Raw genomic sequence first — 14953 nt, forward strand, 5'->3', positions numbered from 1 at the left:
CTAGTGAGGAGGAGAGGAGTGTGTGTGTGTCGGGGCGGGGGAGGGGGGGGGAGCGAGACAGCTAGAAGTAGGAGGAGGGGGGGGTAGCCAGAAGCAATCAGTCTCAAGAAAGGCGAAACACGTAACAGCAAGTGTATCCAGAATCATTTGTCGTGAAATCTCAAAGCAATACAGTCCTCAGTATTCTCTTAACTTTGTTGGAACTACTATCACACTAATTTGATGTTCACAGTTCCTATGGGAGCGGCATGTATGAGGTTCAATATTAGACATAAAATTCCACGCACAAGGCATTTTCATGGAATTTTCAAGGGCTCCGCACCCATTTTTCTTTATGTGTCTACCAGTTTCAGTTTTTCAGTTGAAAAACTTAAAACGGCGTCTGTAACACCTCGCAGTGCAGAATATATCCGATGCAGACATCTCTCATGTCAGACAAGCCTTTGGCTTACCTTTCTGTTGTAGTTTTTTTTTTTTTTCGTCATAAAAACTAAAACGGAAAGGTAAGCCAAAAGCTTGTTTGACATGAGGGATGTCAGCATCGGATATATTCTGCTCTGCGAGGTGTTACAAACGCCGTTTTTAAGTTTTTCAACTGAAAAGCTGAAACTGGTAGACACATAAAGAAAAATGGCTCCAGAGCCCTTGAAAATTCCATGATAATGCCTTGTGCGTGGAATTTTATGTCTAATATTGAACCTCATACTTGCCGCTCCCGTAGGAACTGTGAAGATCAAATTAGTGTGATAGTAGTTCCAACAAAGTTAAGAGAGTACAGAGGACCGTATGGTTTTGAGATTTCACGACAAATGATTCTGGGTACACTTGCTGTTACGTGTTTCGCCTTTCTTGAGACTGATTGCTTCTGGCAACCCCCCCCCCCCCCCGCCCCCTCCCTCCTCCTCCTACTTCTAGCTGTCTCTCCCCCCCACTCCTCTCCTCCTCCCTAGGCACTAAGTTAAACTATGTACAGAGGCACATTATAATACTTCCCATAATACTAACCTTACGACTTATCTTAGAAGAAAGATTAAGGAAAGGCAAACCTACGTTTATAGCATTTGTAGACTTAGAGAAAGCTTTTGACAACGTTAACTGGAATACTCTCTTTCAAATTCTGAAGGTGGCAGGGGTAAAATACAGGGAGCGAAAGGCTATTTACAATTTGTACAGAAACCAGATGGCGGTTATAAGAGTCGAGGGGCATGAAAGGGAAGCAGTGGTTGGGAAAGGAGTGAGACAGGGTTGTAGCCTCTCCCCGATGTTATTCAATCTGTATATTGAGCAAGCAGTAAAGGAAACAAAAGAAAAATTCGGAGTAGGTATTAAAATTCATGGAGAAGAAGTAAAAATGTTGAGGTTCGCCGATGACATTGTAATTCTGTCAGAGACAGCAAAGGACTTGGAAGAGCAGTTGAACGGAATGGACAGTGTCTTGAAAGGAGGATATAAGATGAACATCAACAAAAGCAAAACGAGGATAATGGAATGTAGTCAAATTAAATCGGGTGATGCTGAGGGGATTAGATTAGGAAATGAGACACTTAAAGTAGTAAAGGAGTTTTGCTATTTAGGAAGTAAAATAACTGATGATGGTCGAAGTAGAGAGGATATAAAATGTAGACTGGCAATGGCAAGGAAATTGTTTCTGAAGAAGAGAAATTTGTTAACATCGAGTATAGATTTAAGTGTCAGGAAGTCGTTTCTGAAAGTATTTGTATGGAGTGTAGCCATGTATGGAAGTGAAACGTGGACGATAACCAGTTTGGACAAGAAGAGAATAGAAGCTTTCGAAATGTGGTACTACAGAAGAATGCTGAAGATAAGGTGGGTAGATCACATAACTAATGAGGAGGTATTGAATAGGATTGGGGAGAAGAGAAGTTTGTGGCACAACTTGACTAGAAGAAGGGATCGGTTGGTAGGACATGTTTTGAGGCATCAAGGTATCACAAATTTAGCATTGGAGGGCAGCGTGGAGGGTAAAAATCATAGTGGGAGACTAAGAGATGAATACACTAAGCAGATTCAGAAGGATGTAGGTTGCAGTAGCTACTGGGAGATGAAGAAGCTTGCACAGGATAGAGTAGCATGGAGAGCTGCATCAAACCAGTCTCAGGACTGAAGACCACAACAACAACAAATACGGTTTACATGGATGGATACGTACTTGACTGTAGGTTACGGTACAATCGATAGCGCTCCCTGCGGCGCGCTCTACATCAATTTGCGGACTGGGCAAAGTCACAAATAGTTGTGAGTCTGTATAAATCATGCGGTAATGTGTTTAGTACACGCCAAAATTTAAGTACAGTATCCATACGAGTAAAGCGACATAAATTGTTGTGCCCCTCCAGTAAGCGTGACCGATGAAAAAGAACTTACAAGAACGGTCATATCGTTAAACTTCACGAGTAGATAAGTGAGGATAGTTGTGATGTTTTTTTGTTCCTGAAGCTGTACATTATGTCCTGAGCGCACTAAGCATTCCTCGCAGTACTACCCACTTAGCGACGTTGCGATATACCTTGATGTGATAAACTAGCATTGAGGAAATTTCACTCTTCAATACACATTATTATCGCGGTGTTGTCTGGTACCAAAATCATAGGAAATTCATATGTAAGTTATTAGGAAGGCGCCGAGAAAATACAAAAGTTTAGCATCAGACAAATGATATGGGGTGGTGTTATGCTGCATAAATATAACGCGTGGTCATAATTTAAGTTTGATAAACGATTAAGGACGATTTCCGCAATTTGAATTACGTGTGATCGAAAGCATGGATGTCACGTGGGCACGGCGGACCAATCGGAACGTAGGAATTTCAAAGACATTTCGCCATCCAAACAACCGGTTGTCCAAGCACTACACTGCCTACAGGATTGGTGCAATGTTATGTGTTTGTGGGGTGTGAGAAATCAGTGGGCATCATGTGTTTATCAAATGTCGTTTCGAAATTGTTCGAACTGCAACGGGCTTCCACCTTCAGTGCCGGGTATTGCATCCTTTCTAGCATTTCTGACTGTGCAGTAAGGACCCTATGCATATTTTACAGCGGACGGGTTCCCCAGTTGCAGGGAAGACGGCCATAATAACGCCAAGGATAGCGTCAGCGGAATGTTAAACATAGTGATTTTTTATTTTTATTTTAAAATTGACGTGTTGTATGCAACGACACTTGTCAGGTAGGTAATAGTGATTTTTTTCCGGTGCAATCTGAGCCACGTAGTCTATCGTGCATGTAAGCGACACAGTAAAATATTCAACTTTCGTCTTGTGCCTTTCTTCCCTGAATGAGGAACCCGCCATGTTGAAGCAGTTTGTTAATACGCTACTGCACTATTTGGTTACACAGAGGCGACGCAGTAGGGAATACTTAGAAGGCCAAACATGCGTCTGTTTGATATGTCGAGCTTGTGTTGTCTCGTCTAAGAACTAGGTATATCTTAAGTTCCTGTTTGTGCTTACATTCAGTCATTATGTGATGTTAAAGGTGTTATTGTACTTACTCATGAGAGTTGTAGTACCCTTGAACGCAGTGTTACTTAAAATAAAGTGATTATGGAAACTGTGCTACTCTTTTTATTTTATGCAGCTTTACAGTGTCTATTGGCGATGCATGCATAGTACAGTGAGTTCCTCTAGTGCTTTTGTATCGTAAATAAATATGGGAGCGGCGTTAAGAAGTTCTCCCAGTCGATAAATATTAGTAGTTAAAGACTAGTAAGTTATGTAGTTTGAGTTACTTGACTAGTATGCACATTTCGAATCTACCTGTGAGAAGAACTGTTGGGTTGTTCCAGTGGTAATGAAGTTTGACACGTGAAAGACTTGTCGTCTGTTGTGTTTATTGGTATATCTACTTATTGTAACTGAACGTTGTCTGTGGCCAGTGTTATTAAACAATTGGCGCATGTGTTTATAGTGGGCGTAATCTTCCACTCGTTCAGGAACATTGGGGAAGTGCTTATTAAACATGCAATTCCATGCCCTTCAGAAAATTGATTAGAATTTATATCTTGAATACTGGAATTTGCTAGTTATTTTTTTAATAAGAAACACTGCCGCCTCAGAGTAATATTCAGTCTGATTTGAGAAGGGATTTTGTAGAGGTAGTCATTCTTTTGAATGTTACAGCTGTTCATAAGTGTCTTGGAGGTTGTGACTGTGATAATTCCACTTTTGTCAACATTCTTACACTGGTGGGCAATGCTTGGTCAGCAGGAAAGTAAAGTTTGTTGAAAAATGCTGAAATATAAAGCCACCAGTTGTATGTATAAATAGAATGCCCAGAAATTTATATATACTTATTTAGTAAATGGTGCTACAATATTAAACATTTTAGCGTTGTAGCACTGTGTTTTTACTTTGTGATGTGTTGGGGTTCCATATAATTCGTAGTCTCAAAGAGCTAAAGCAATCCAAATTTATTACTTATGAAAATTGTGTTAAATTCACAGCAGAGTGGCTGTTTATTGTACATATTTCATTGTATCGATCAATATCAGCATTAATTTCCTTTTGCTTTGAGGGGTTGGGGCTACATCTGAATCTGAAGTTCCGTTCACACTTCTGCTCTATTTTGCCACATTTTTTTCCTTTAAGTATTCATTTTTATAGGGTAATAATAGAGTAAACTTTAATAGAGCCCAATCTTGTAATAATGACTGTTGATTTTCATTTCAGTGGTGTGATAAATTGAAAATATTATGATGGTTTACATATTTCAACACCAGTTACAACAGTGTATTGTTATTATTTTAACTGACAGCTTCTTTATGTAGCTAGATGACAGGGAAGATATTTATTTTAAAACAAATTTAAATTTGTTTTGAGTGATGGTAAGTAAAGTGCTTTACACATCACATACGTAGAAATAACATAGCTTAATGGAAAATTGTGGTTGGAATAAATGCAGTGGTATAAGAAGGGAGAAGTACTTCCAACATTCACCAATGGCCTTGTTGCCAGCTAGTCATTGAACCATAAACTTATTTAATTCACAGTATAGATGAAGTTAAGCTATTGATACACACAAACTAGTGTTTTTTTTTTTTTTTTTAACCTTTCTGTACAGAAGTGGCACACACTATGTGTTTATAAATGCAGTGATGCACTTGCTACCAAGAATGTGAGGAAAAAGTAATTGCTAATTCTAAGTGTTCAGTAGAAATAAAGATTATGGTGGAAGTGATAATTTGTAAACATTTAGTAGCAGATCATTGCTGTGTATGGGGATGAAATCGAGCTACTGCAATGTAGGCATCCATTTTCACCATATCTGTTGACTAATGTAGGTCTTGTAAACAGTGTATATAGTAAGAAGGCACTGGGAGTCAAGCTGGGCATTCTGTGGGGTTGAAATACAGTTACGCTCTATAAATTTGTAGAGACAAATTTGTACTTCCACGATGAAAGTCATTCATCTTTCCGCTGTACTTGAATATGTGTTTTTAAGTATCCTTAACCTTGCGTGTTTTATTAAAAGCTTTTGTTACTAGTTCATTGTGGGAATGAGAGATCTGGTACATTCTATGGAAAGCTGTTGAATAAACAAGACTTGAGAAACATTGTATCTAGTAAGTGTCCCCAAAACACAATGTGCAGCCAGTGAAGACATAACCTTTTTTACAAAGTGATTTTTTTCCCCAATACTATTTCATTGAAGAATATTGTACTGCTTCCTCCTTTGTCAGTCCATCAATGTCAAAATGACATATCAAAACAAGTGATCATGAAATAGAGAATTGCTCAACGGATGACAGACCACTGGACCAGATCATATACCAGTGTAAGTCTATGTATAGTATGCTAAAGAACTTCCTCTTACAGGGACTAGAGAAATATAGTTTACGTGGTGACTAGAAAGAAGCATTCTCCTTTTCAAGAAGGGCCATTGAACATAACTACAGGCTTGATGTTGGAACAGGTTTCAGGCTCACGGATGACATTTTTTGAGACCAAATCTCCCTGTAGGAATCAACATTTGTTATGAAAATAAAGATTGTGTGAAACCTCTGTATACATTTACATAAGTACCCAGCAAGCAGTTGATATTAGTGTCCAGGTTGATGCCATGTTCCTGACTTTTAGAAGGCACTAAATATAGTTCCCCAATGCTGCCTGATGAACAAATTATGAACATACAGGATGTCAGCCCGGTGGTGTTTGGATTGAAGAGTTTGTAGCAAACGTGATTCTCAGGGAGTGAAATAAAGATCTTTGGGTGTTCCACAAGGGATTGTTAATAGCACCATTACTTTTCACAGTATGTATAAATGACCTAGTGAATAATTTCAGGAGGTCCATGAGTTAGTTTGCAAAGAATGCTGATGTATACAAGGTATTTGCAACACGTGAAAATTGTAGCAGAATGCAGGGAGAAAGTGCAGAGGTTGGCAGTTAACTGTCAATGTAAACAAACCTAACATATTGCACATAAACAGGCAGGACAATCACTGAAAGCAGTCATACCCACTACTTATAATGTGAGTATGCACAGGGAGTGATTTGAAGAGAAAAGACCACATAAAACTTATGATAAGTGAAGCCAGGAAGGCTCGTGGAAGAATCCTCAGGAAGTGTTACCAGTCACCAAGGGAGGTAGCTTACAAAATCCTAGTTCCTCCAAGATTTGAATGTTGCCGTTCAGTCTCAGATCGGTATTAAATAGGGTTAATAGAAGAAATAGAGAAGATCCAAAGAGAGCAATGTTTCTTGTTACTGACTCCAGGTCGACAGAAGCGTCCCATCCCACGCGTCGGCTTTGACCCGTGACGTAAGGGTGTTGTCGTGTGTGACGTTATGACGGCGCGGAGTTTGGTTTGAGTGTGGCTGTCTCCAGTTCTGTTTTATTTTATTTTGTTTACTTTTCTGATCTGTTCGATCTATCTCGTGAGATTTATTTATTTTTTAAATTTAAAAACACTTATTACTTATTTCAATTATCTGTTTCCTCCAATTTCTGTTTTAGGTTATTATATTTATCTTTCTGATCTGTTTGTTCTATCCCGTGAGATTTTTTTCTTTAAAAAGACAAGAAACACTAATCAGCTACTGAAGCATCTTTATCTTCTACGAGTTGCAGGGGTTACGACCCCTGGGGAGGTGGGTGGGTATTCATGCATGGCTGTCTTCACTTACACGTTGTAGCTACGCAAAGCGTCTAAATTTGTTTATATTTAGTTTGCCCCCCACCCAAAACACCCCATTTCCCGCGCTTGTCCCGTTAGTGTCATTAGGCTTCTTGTAGAAAGTGTGTGTGTGTGTTTTTTGTTTCCGCCATATTTGTGACGTCATGGGTCAAAGAAGGCGGGCGGGATCGGACGCTTCCGTATTTCCCTGACTCCTTTAGTAATCACCAGTGTCGTGTAGATGCTCATCTAATTCCAATTGCAGACACTGCAAAAGCAGTGTTCAGCATATGGTGTGCTTTACTGTTAAAATTCTGTTTGTGTAACATAGTGAAAAGTTGACCAATATAGTGCTGCCTCCTATCTGTATCTTGAGAAAAGAGTTTTAGGTCTACATGAGATTATCAACAATTGTTCATCTTACAAACACTTTGCGACTGGTACAGGTAACAGAAGTGACAGTGGTACATAAGTATCCTCTGCTCATACTGTAAGGTGGCTTGTGGAATGTAGGTATACGTGTAATGTGAGGTTATCGGGGTTGAATGTAACCTCAAGTGAACGTAGTGGAAACAAGTTGGTCATTTAGACTATGAACTGATTAGTTGTGATTTTTCTTTGTTTAAATGTTGTGTAATTTTAAAACTGTGTTCAGTGATATGAGCTTTGAAATTACGTAATAGTAGAAAAATATGTCTGACGTTGTCGACTTATAATATAAAGTGGCTAATTTGTTTGGCATGGAGCTAGTGTTAAGTTTCTGCTGGCAGTTTGTGCATTTAGAACTTAACCGACTGAAACTTGTTTTTCTTTGTAGTAATGGTGTGATATAGCTTGCCATATAAAGAAGCATACAAGCTACATAGTTTGAAATGATTTTGCTGGTCGAATGTATGTGTAGTTAAAATGTGCTTCTTGCTTCATTAATAATAATGTTAACAGCAGCAGCTATTGAATATTGGTCAACAATAAAAAAAGTAGGGTGAAGTGGGGTAAGTGTAACCATGGGGTTAGTGTAACCACGGCTTATGGTGCCTTAAAGAAGCTCTATTATTACCTCTGACCTATCACACGTGTTAATTTACTCCTTTCTTTGTTATATTTAACCATAAGTTGTCAAATCTTACATAAATTGGTAATTAATTTTTGGACTTGAATTGACGTCTACATTTTCACTCTGTGGGCGAGTGACATGCTCAGACTTTGGTGGTCTGTCACTTTTGCAGTTTTAAAGATAACTGCACAATTTTTTGGTTACAAACTAACTTTTGCATGATAATTTCAAACATGAGATTCATTTTACTCTACTGATAAAGCTCTTGATATGCCAGGCATGGTTACACTTACCCCAACTTTTTCCCATGTGGGGCAAGTGTAACCAATTGGCTGGGGCAAGTGTAACCCCCCCCCCCCCTGGTAACCGGGGGGGGGGGGTTAAACTTGCCCCAAACAAACTTACCGGAACAGATTTAGTTATTTAAGCTGTAACCTTGTTTTTGCCATCACACTAGATCAACTAAACTGGCCTTCCTGTACATATGGACACCAGAATACCTGATGTGCTGGATTTGTAGGCCTACTGAGTGTGTGTGAGATATATTTTATTTTTTATTTAAGTCTACTATATTTTTAAACCACGTTTACTTTTATAAAATATGACTCAGAACTGTAAAGAATGCCACAATTTCGATTGTAGTACAGTATGTGAAGCATTGTTTGACTGACAACAATGTTGAGCATGATAATTCATTTCTGTGTTGTCTTTTCATATGTGTGTCGGTGTATTGAGAGGTTGGACTACTGAGGGCTCATCAGCAAGGTTAGAATGTATTTCTCTTAGAAAAATTAGTCACACATGAGTAAACCTAATCTTTCATAACTTATCTATCCCATTGTTAAATTGTTTTATTTCAGATTTGTGACAGTGTGGCAGGCCAAGTTTTATCTGTGAAACATAAAGTGCCAAAATGGTTAGGAACTACCAGAGGAAGACTAACCATGCTACTTCCTACACAAAAGAACAGTTTTCCAGTGCAATTGATGATATACAAAGAGGAATTTGTACAATACATCAGGCTAATGCTAAATATCAAATACTGTACTCAACACTTCAGAAACACATAAAAGGTTCTTGTGGTGTTAAAAGTGTTTCTCAAGGACGATCTACAGTAATCCCATATGAAAAAGAGCAGCAACTAGCAAATGGACTGACAACTTTAGAAAAGTGGGGGTGGGGCCTAAGCAGGAAGGAAGTTTTGGAATTGGTTGGGAAGTACATAAGAAGAAATAAAATACCGAACCTGTTCAAGAATTGTATACCTGGAGAAGACTGGTTCCTGGGGTTCAAGAAAAGCCATAAACTGTCTATAAAAAAGCCACAGACTCTTGAATATGCACAAAAAAAAGCTGGCTCTGATCCTTTCATCATTGAGGGGTATTTTGATATTCTGAAACAAACACTCAGACTTAGACATTGAAAACAAACCAAAGCAGATATTTAATATTGATGAGACTAGTTTTTCTCTAGACCCAACAAAAACCAAAGTTGTTGGTAAAACTAATTCTCCCTCTTCAAGAATCACAGTGGGACCTGCTAGGGAAACTACCACTGTGTTGCTTGGTGGTAATGCAGATGGGGACAAGCTGCCTGCCTTAATAGTGTTAAAGGGTAAGAATGTCTGGGACACTTGGATGGCACCACCACCACAACCTCCTTTTCCTGAAACCTGCTATGCTGCTTCAGTAAATGGATGGATGGAGTCAGACATTTTTTAAAATTATTTTGAAAAATCTTTTTTGAAATTTTGTGTTCCACATAGACCTATCCTTCTAATCTATGATGGCCACACTACACACATTGATGACCGTGTGATTAAAAGTGCAATTGAAAATGATATTACAATAATAAAGCTGCCCCCTCATTCAAGTCACATCCTGCAGCCAATGGATGCAGCTGTGTTTAAGAGTGTGAAATCTACTTGGGACCAAAAGTTAACTCGTCACCAGAGACACCATCAAGGGGTAAAAATTAGCAAACGTGACTTTTCCAATCTCCTCACTGCTGTATGGAATGGAACACCACCTGAATTGTTGAAAAGTGGTTTTCAAAAAGCAGGAATATTCCCTTACAGTAGAGAAGTAATTGATAGAGTAATAGAAGGCAGATTTCAGACCACCTAACAGATCAAAACGAAAATTTCTGTTCCGACACTGACAATGTTGAGTGTTTATGGAAAAAGTTCAAGGCAATCGTAAAATGCGTTTTAGACAGGTATGTGCCGAGTAAAACTGAGGGACGGGAAAAACCCACCGTGGTAAAACAACAAAGTTAGGAAACTACTGCGAAAGCAAAGAGAGCTTCACTCCAAGTTTAAACGCAGCCAAAACCTCCCAGACAAACAGAAGCTAAGCGATGTCAAAGTTAGCGTAAGGAGGGCTATGCGAGAAGCGTTCAGTGAATTCGAAAGTAAAATTCTATATGTACAGACTTAACAGAAAATCCTAGGAAGTTCTGGTCTTACGTTAAATCAGTAAGTGGCTCGAAACAGCATATCCAGACACTCCGGGATGATTATGGCATTGAAACAGAGGATGACACGCGTAAAGCTGAAATACTAAACACCTTTTTCCAAAGCTGTTTCACAGAGGAAGACCGCACTGCAGTTCCTTCTCTAAATCCTCGCACAAACGAAAAAATGGCTGACATCGAAATAAGTGTCCAAGGAATAGAAAAGCAACTGGAATCACTCAACAGAGGGAAGTCCACTGGACCTGACGGGATACCAATTCGATTCTACACAGAGTACGCGAAAGAACTTGCCCCCCTTCTAACAGCCGTGTACCGCAAGTCTCTAGAGGAACGGAGGGTTCCAAATGATTGGAAAAGAGCACAGGTAGTCCCAGTCTTCAAGAAGGGTCGTCGAGCAGATGCGCAAAACTATAGACCTATATCTCTGACGTCGATCTGTTGTAGAATTTTAGAACATGTTTTTTGCTCGAGTATCATGTCGTTTTTGGAAACCCAGAATCTACTATGTAGGAATCAACATGGATTCCGGAAACAGCGATCGTGTGAGAACCAACTCGCGTTATTTGTTCATGAGACCCAGAAAATATTAGATACAGGCTCCCAGGTAGATGCTATTTTTCTTGACTTCCGGAAGGCGTTTGATACAGTTCTGCACTGTCGCCTGATAAACAAAGTAAGAGCCTACGGAATATCAGACCAGCTGTGTGGCTGGATTGAAGATTTTTTAGCAAACAGAACACAGCATTTTGTTATCAATGGAGAGACGTCTACAGACGTTAAGGTAACCTCTGGCGTGCCACAGGGGAGTGTTATGGGACCATTGCTTTTCACAATATATATAAATGACCTAGTAGATAGTGTCGGAAGTTCCATGCGGCTTTTCGCGGATGATGCTGTAGTATACAGAGAAGTTGCAGCATTAGAAAATTGTAGCGAAATGCAGGAAGATCTGCAGCAGATAGGCACTTGGTGCAGGGAGTGGCAACTGTCCCTTAACATAGACAAATGTAATGTATTGCGAATACATAGAAAGAAGGATCCTTTATTGTATGATTATATGATAGCGGAACAAACACTGGTAGCAGTTACTTCTGTAAAATATCTGGGAGTATGCGTGCGGAACGATTTGAAGTGGAATGATCATATAAAATTAATTGTTGGTAAGGCGGGTACCAGGTTGAGATTCATTGGGAGAGTGCTTAGAAAATGTAGTCCAGCAACAAAGGAGGTGGCTTACAAAACACTCGTTCGACCTATACTTGAGTATTGCTCATCAGTGTGGGATCCGTACCAGATCGGGTTGACGGAGGAGATAGAGAAGATCCAAAGAAGAGCGGCGCGTTTCGTCACAGGGTTATTTGGTAAGCGTGATAGCGTTACGGAGATGTTTAATAAACTCAAGTGGCAGACTCTGCAAGAGAGGCGCTCTGCATCGCGGTGTAGCTTGCTCGTCAGGTTTCGAGAGGGTGCGTTTCTGGATGAGGTATCGAGTATATTGCTTCCCCCTACTTATACCTCCCGAGGAGATCACGAATGTAAAATTAGAGAGAAGAGCGCGCACGGAGGCTTTCAGACAGTCGTTCTTCCCGCGAACCATACGCGACTGGAACAGGAAAGGGAGGTAATGACAGTGGCACGTAAAGTGCCCTCCGCCACACACCGTTGGGTGGCTTGCGGAGTATGAATGTAGATGTAGAATGTAGATGTAGATAAAACTAAATATGATCCAGAGGCATATAAAAGATATGTAGCTCATACCAAATCTTTGGCAGAAACAAATCCATTGCCAGCTCACGATAATGCAGCCATAGACTGTGTGGAAGCTACGTCTCTAACAGAAAGTACTCAGATTTTTGGGAAGCTTCCAGCTGAACAACCTCCAGAATTTTATAGGCCTACATCTACTGAGCCCTGCATTTCTCTCAGTATCAGACAGAGTTCTTTCTCAAACATTCCCAAGCTAACCAATGTTTCATTATGTTCTGGAACTTCTGATTTGTCATTTGAAAGCTTATTATTGGAAACAGTCCGACAGTGTAGTCCCACTGTTAAAACAAAGAAGAAAAGGATTGCACCAGAAGCTGAAGTTATCACTTTTCAAGATGCCATCTATAAAGAAAAAGATTTTAAGGGAAACAAGAATAATAAGGAGAAAGCAAAACAAAAAAGCATTATTGACATAAAAAAGGGCTTGGTAATGAAACTTAAATCTTCCAAAGTAAGTGCTGTTACTTTATCCGAAATGGCATCTCGGAATGTTGTGGAAAAAAAATCCCTGAGTGCTCATGTGGGTAACAAGAAAAAAAGACTGGAAGTTGAATCAACAAGTGAAGAAAGTGAAACTGAAGGCGGCCTATCTTTAATAAGTAGTGATGAAGAAAATGGGACCGTAATAACACTGGACGATGCCAGGAAAGAAATGATAAACTGTGAAGAAGAAGAAGAAAAAGAGGCAAACTTTTTTAAAGCCAATGATAAAGTTACAGTTGGAAACTATGTTCTGGTAGCATTTTGCAACAAAATGCAAGAAAGTTCATTTTATTGGCCAAGTTACCAAAATTAGTGATTTAGGAGATCCGGGAGTGATTTTCCTCAGATGCAAAAAAAGACAAAGCATGGCACGACATTCTACTGGCCTGATAGAAGAGATGAGACGGAAGTTCCATCCTCTGATGTCATTTCAGTGCTGCCTGAGCCTACTTTGGGTCGCAGGGGAGACCTGACATTTGGTGTTACATTTGATTCATACAACATTCAGTGACTAAATAATAGTTAGGGCCTAAGTGTGAATATAATAAGTTGAATTAGGGCAGTTTAGCATTAAACACAAATTGCCAACAACTTTAGTTCAATTACCATGAAAGATAATACAAAGTGAACTTATAAAGTGAATTTTTCTTTTCTCTTGATAATAGATATTTTATTATTTTTGTTAAATTGCCTACTAAAGAAAAAATATTACTTTTGTACAATTTAAACTAATAAATTACTGGCCTAAAACAAAAATAAATCATCTATTAAGCATTCTGTTTCAGTGTTTTATGGTTTAGGCTAAAACTTATTTTTTAGTTTAGCTCATATTTTCTGTGTATTTCATAATATACAAAGAGGCGTGTGCAAAAAAGTTCATATCTTGAGTAAAATTTAAGATATTTTAATAATTTAAAAATCCTCAGATTCATTAAAAATAGGGTAATCAGGTCACTTACCCCAAGTCTCTTTTACAATGCTCTGTATGGGTACAACAATGCGGGGTTACACTTCCCCCGAACCATGGGGCAAGTGCAACCTCACAACACAAAATTTTGAAAGCAATTATCTGACCATATTTTTTTTTTTTTTTTTAAACAAAATTTATATTGTTTAAAAGTCAATAAGTCAAACTTTAAGCATGAGAAATTTCAAAATCATATCTTCAATAACAAGTTGGCAATTTTGTGTCAAAGTTGAACTATGCCAAAACGTGGTTACACTTACCCCACTTCACCCTATGGAGATTTTATGTCTTAAGAAGGATGTATGAATGGCACACACAGTATTATCTCTTGAGGTACAAATTAAATAAAAAAGAAAGTGTACTTCAGAGAAAACCCTGTTGTGAGAACTCTTGCTTTCTGCCCAGAGCATTTTTGGTACTCCATGCATAAGTAATAAGAGTAGTTGCTGCCTACCAAGGGATCATATGAGATTTCTTCAGTTGGCAACATTCTTATGAAGTTCTGGTAGTTTGCTGGCCTCATTTGTGATTTGACACATTCACTGCATTTAACTGTGTGGCAGCAGCTACCTTTCTTAGTTGCTGTCAACAGTTCAGAATGTGTACCTTATTATGTAGTGATATGTGGTGTTCTAATGGCTGCATCTCTCTCTCTCTCTCTCTCTCTCTCTCTCTCTCTCTCTCTCTCTTTGATTTGCTTATGCTGCATGTAAGTGCCCACTGTTCTTATCAGTGTACAACGAGTCAGTTTTGGAGTGGCTTATGTTCTACAGATCTGCAGCTGAAAGTATGCAAAGTATCAGATTATGCACTGGAAACATAACTAACCTATAAGGGAAGTGAAATAGTCATCTTTAGAGAATGTAGAGTTTATCATGTATTGCGATTATTGTGTGATGCAAATGGAAATAAAATGGTAAACTGGGCATGATCTGAAGGAAGAGTGGTACTCCACAAACCACTTTGAAGTAAAGAGTGGAGGATACTTACTGTGGTACTGCATTAGGATTTCTTCCCATTGCAATTGCGTATGGAGCATTGGAAAAATAATTGCTTAAACACCTCTGTACA

General features: G+C 39.0%; 1 protein-coding gene and 1 pseudogene across 7 annotated transcripts in view; both read left to right on the top strand.

Moving 5' to 3' along the window:
• The first annotated feature begins 2857 nt into the window (after positions 1-2857).
• The window catches only part of LOC126248046 (homeotic protein female sterile-like), a 296375-nt gene continuing 284279 nt past the window's right edge, over positions 2858-14953 (top strand). For 3 of the 7 annotated variants that reach the window (XM_049948674.1, XM_049948680.1, XM_049948681.1), the window contains exon 1: positions 2858-3188. The gene's annotated coding sequence lies outside the window, so the exon portion shown is untranslated. The other 4 variants (XM_049948675.1, XM_049948676.1, XM_049948677.1 and 1 more) reach the window with 4 other exon arrangements.
• On the top strand, positions 8475-10351 carry LOC126248047 (uncharacterized; annotated as a pseudogene).

Source organism: Schistocerca nitens, chromosome 3 (genome assembly GCF_023898315.1).
Source record: "Schistocerca nitens isolate TAMUIC-IGC-003100 chromosome 3, iqSchNite1.1, whole genome shotgun sequence".
Classification (NCBI taxonomy): domain Eukaryota; kingdom Metazoa; phylum Arthropoda; class Insecta; order Orthoptera; family Acrididae; genus Schistocerca; species Schistocerca nitens.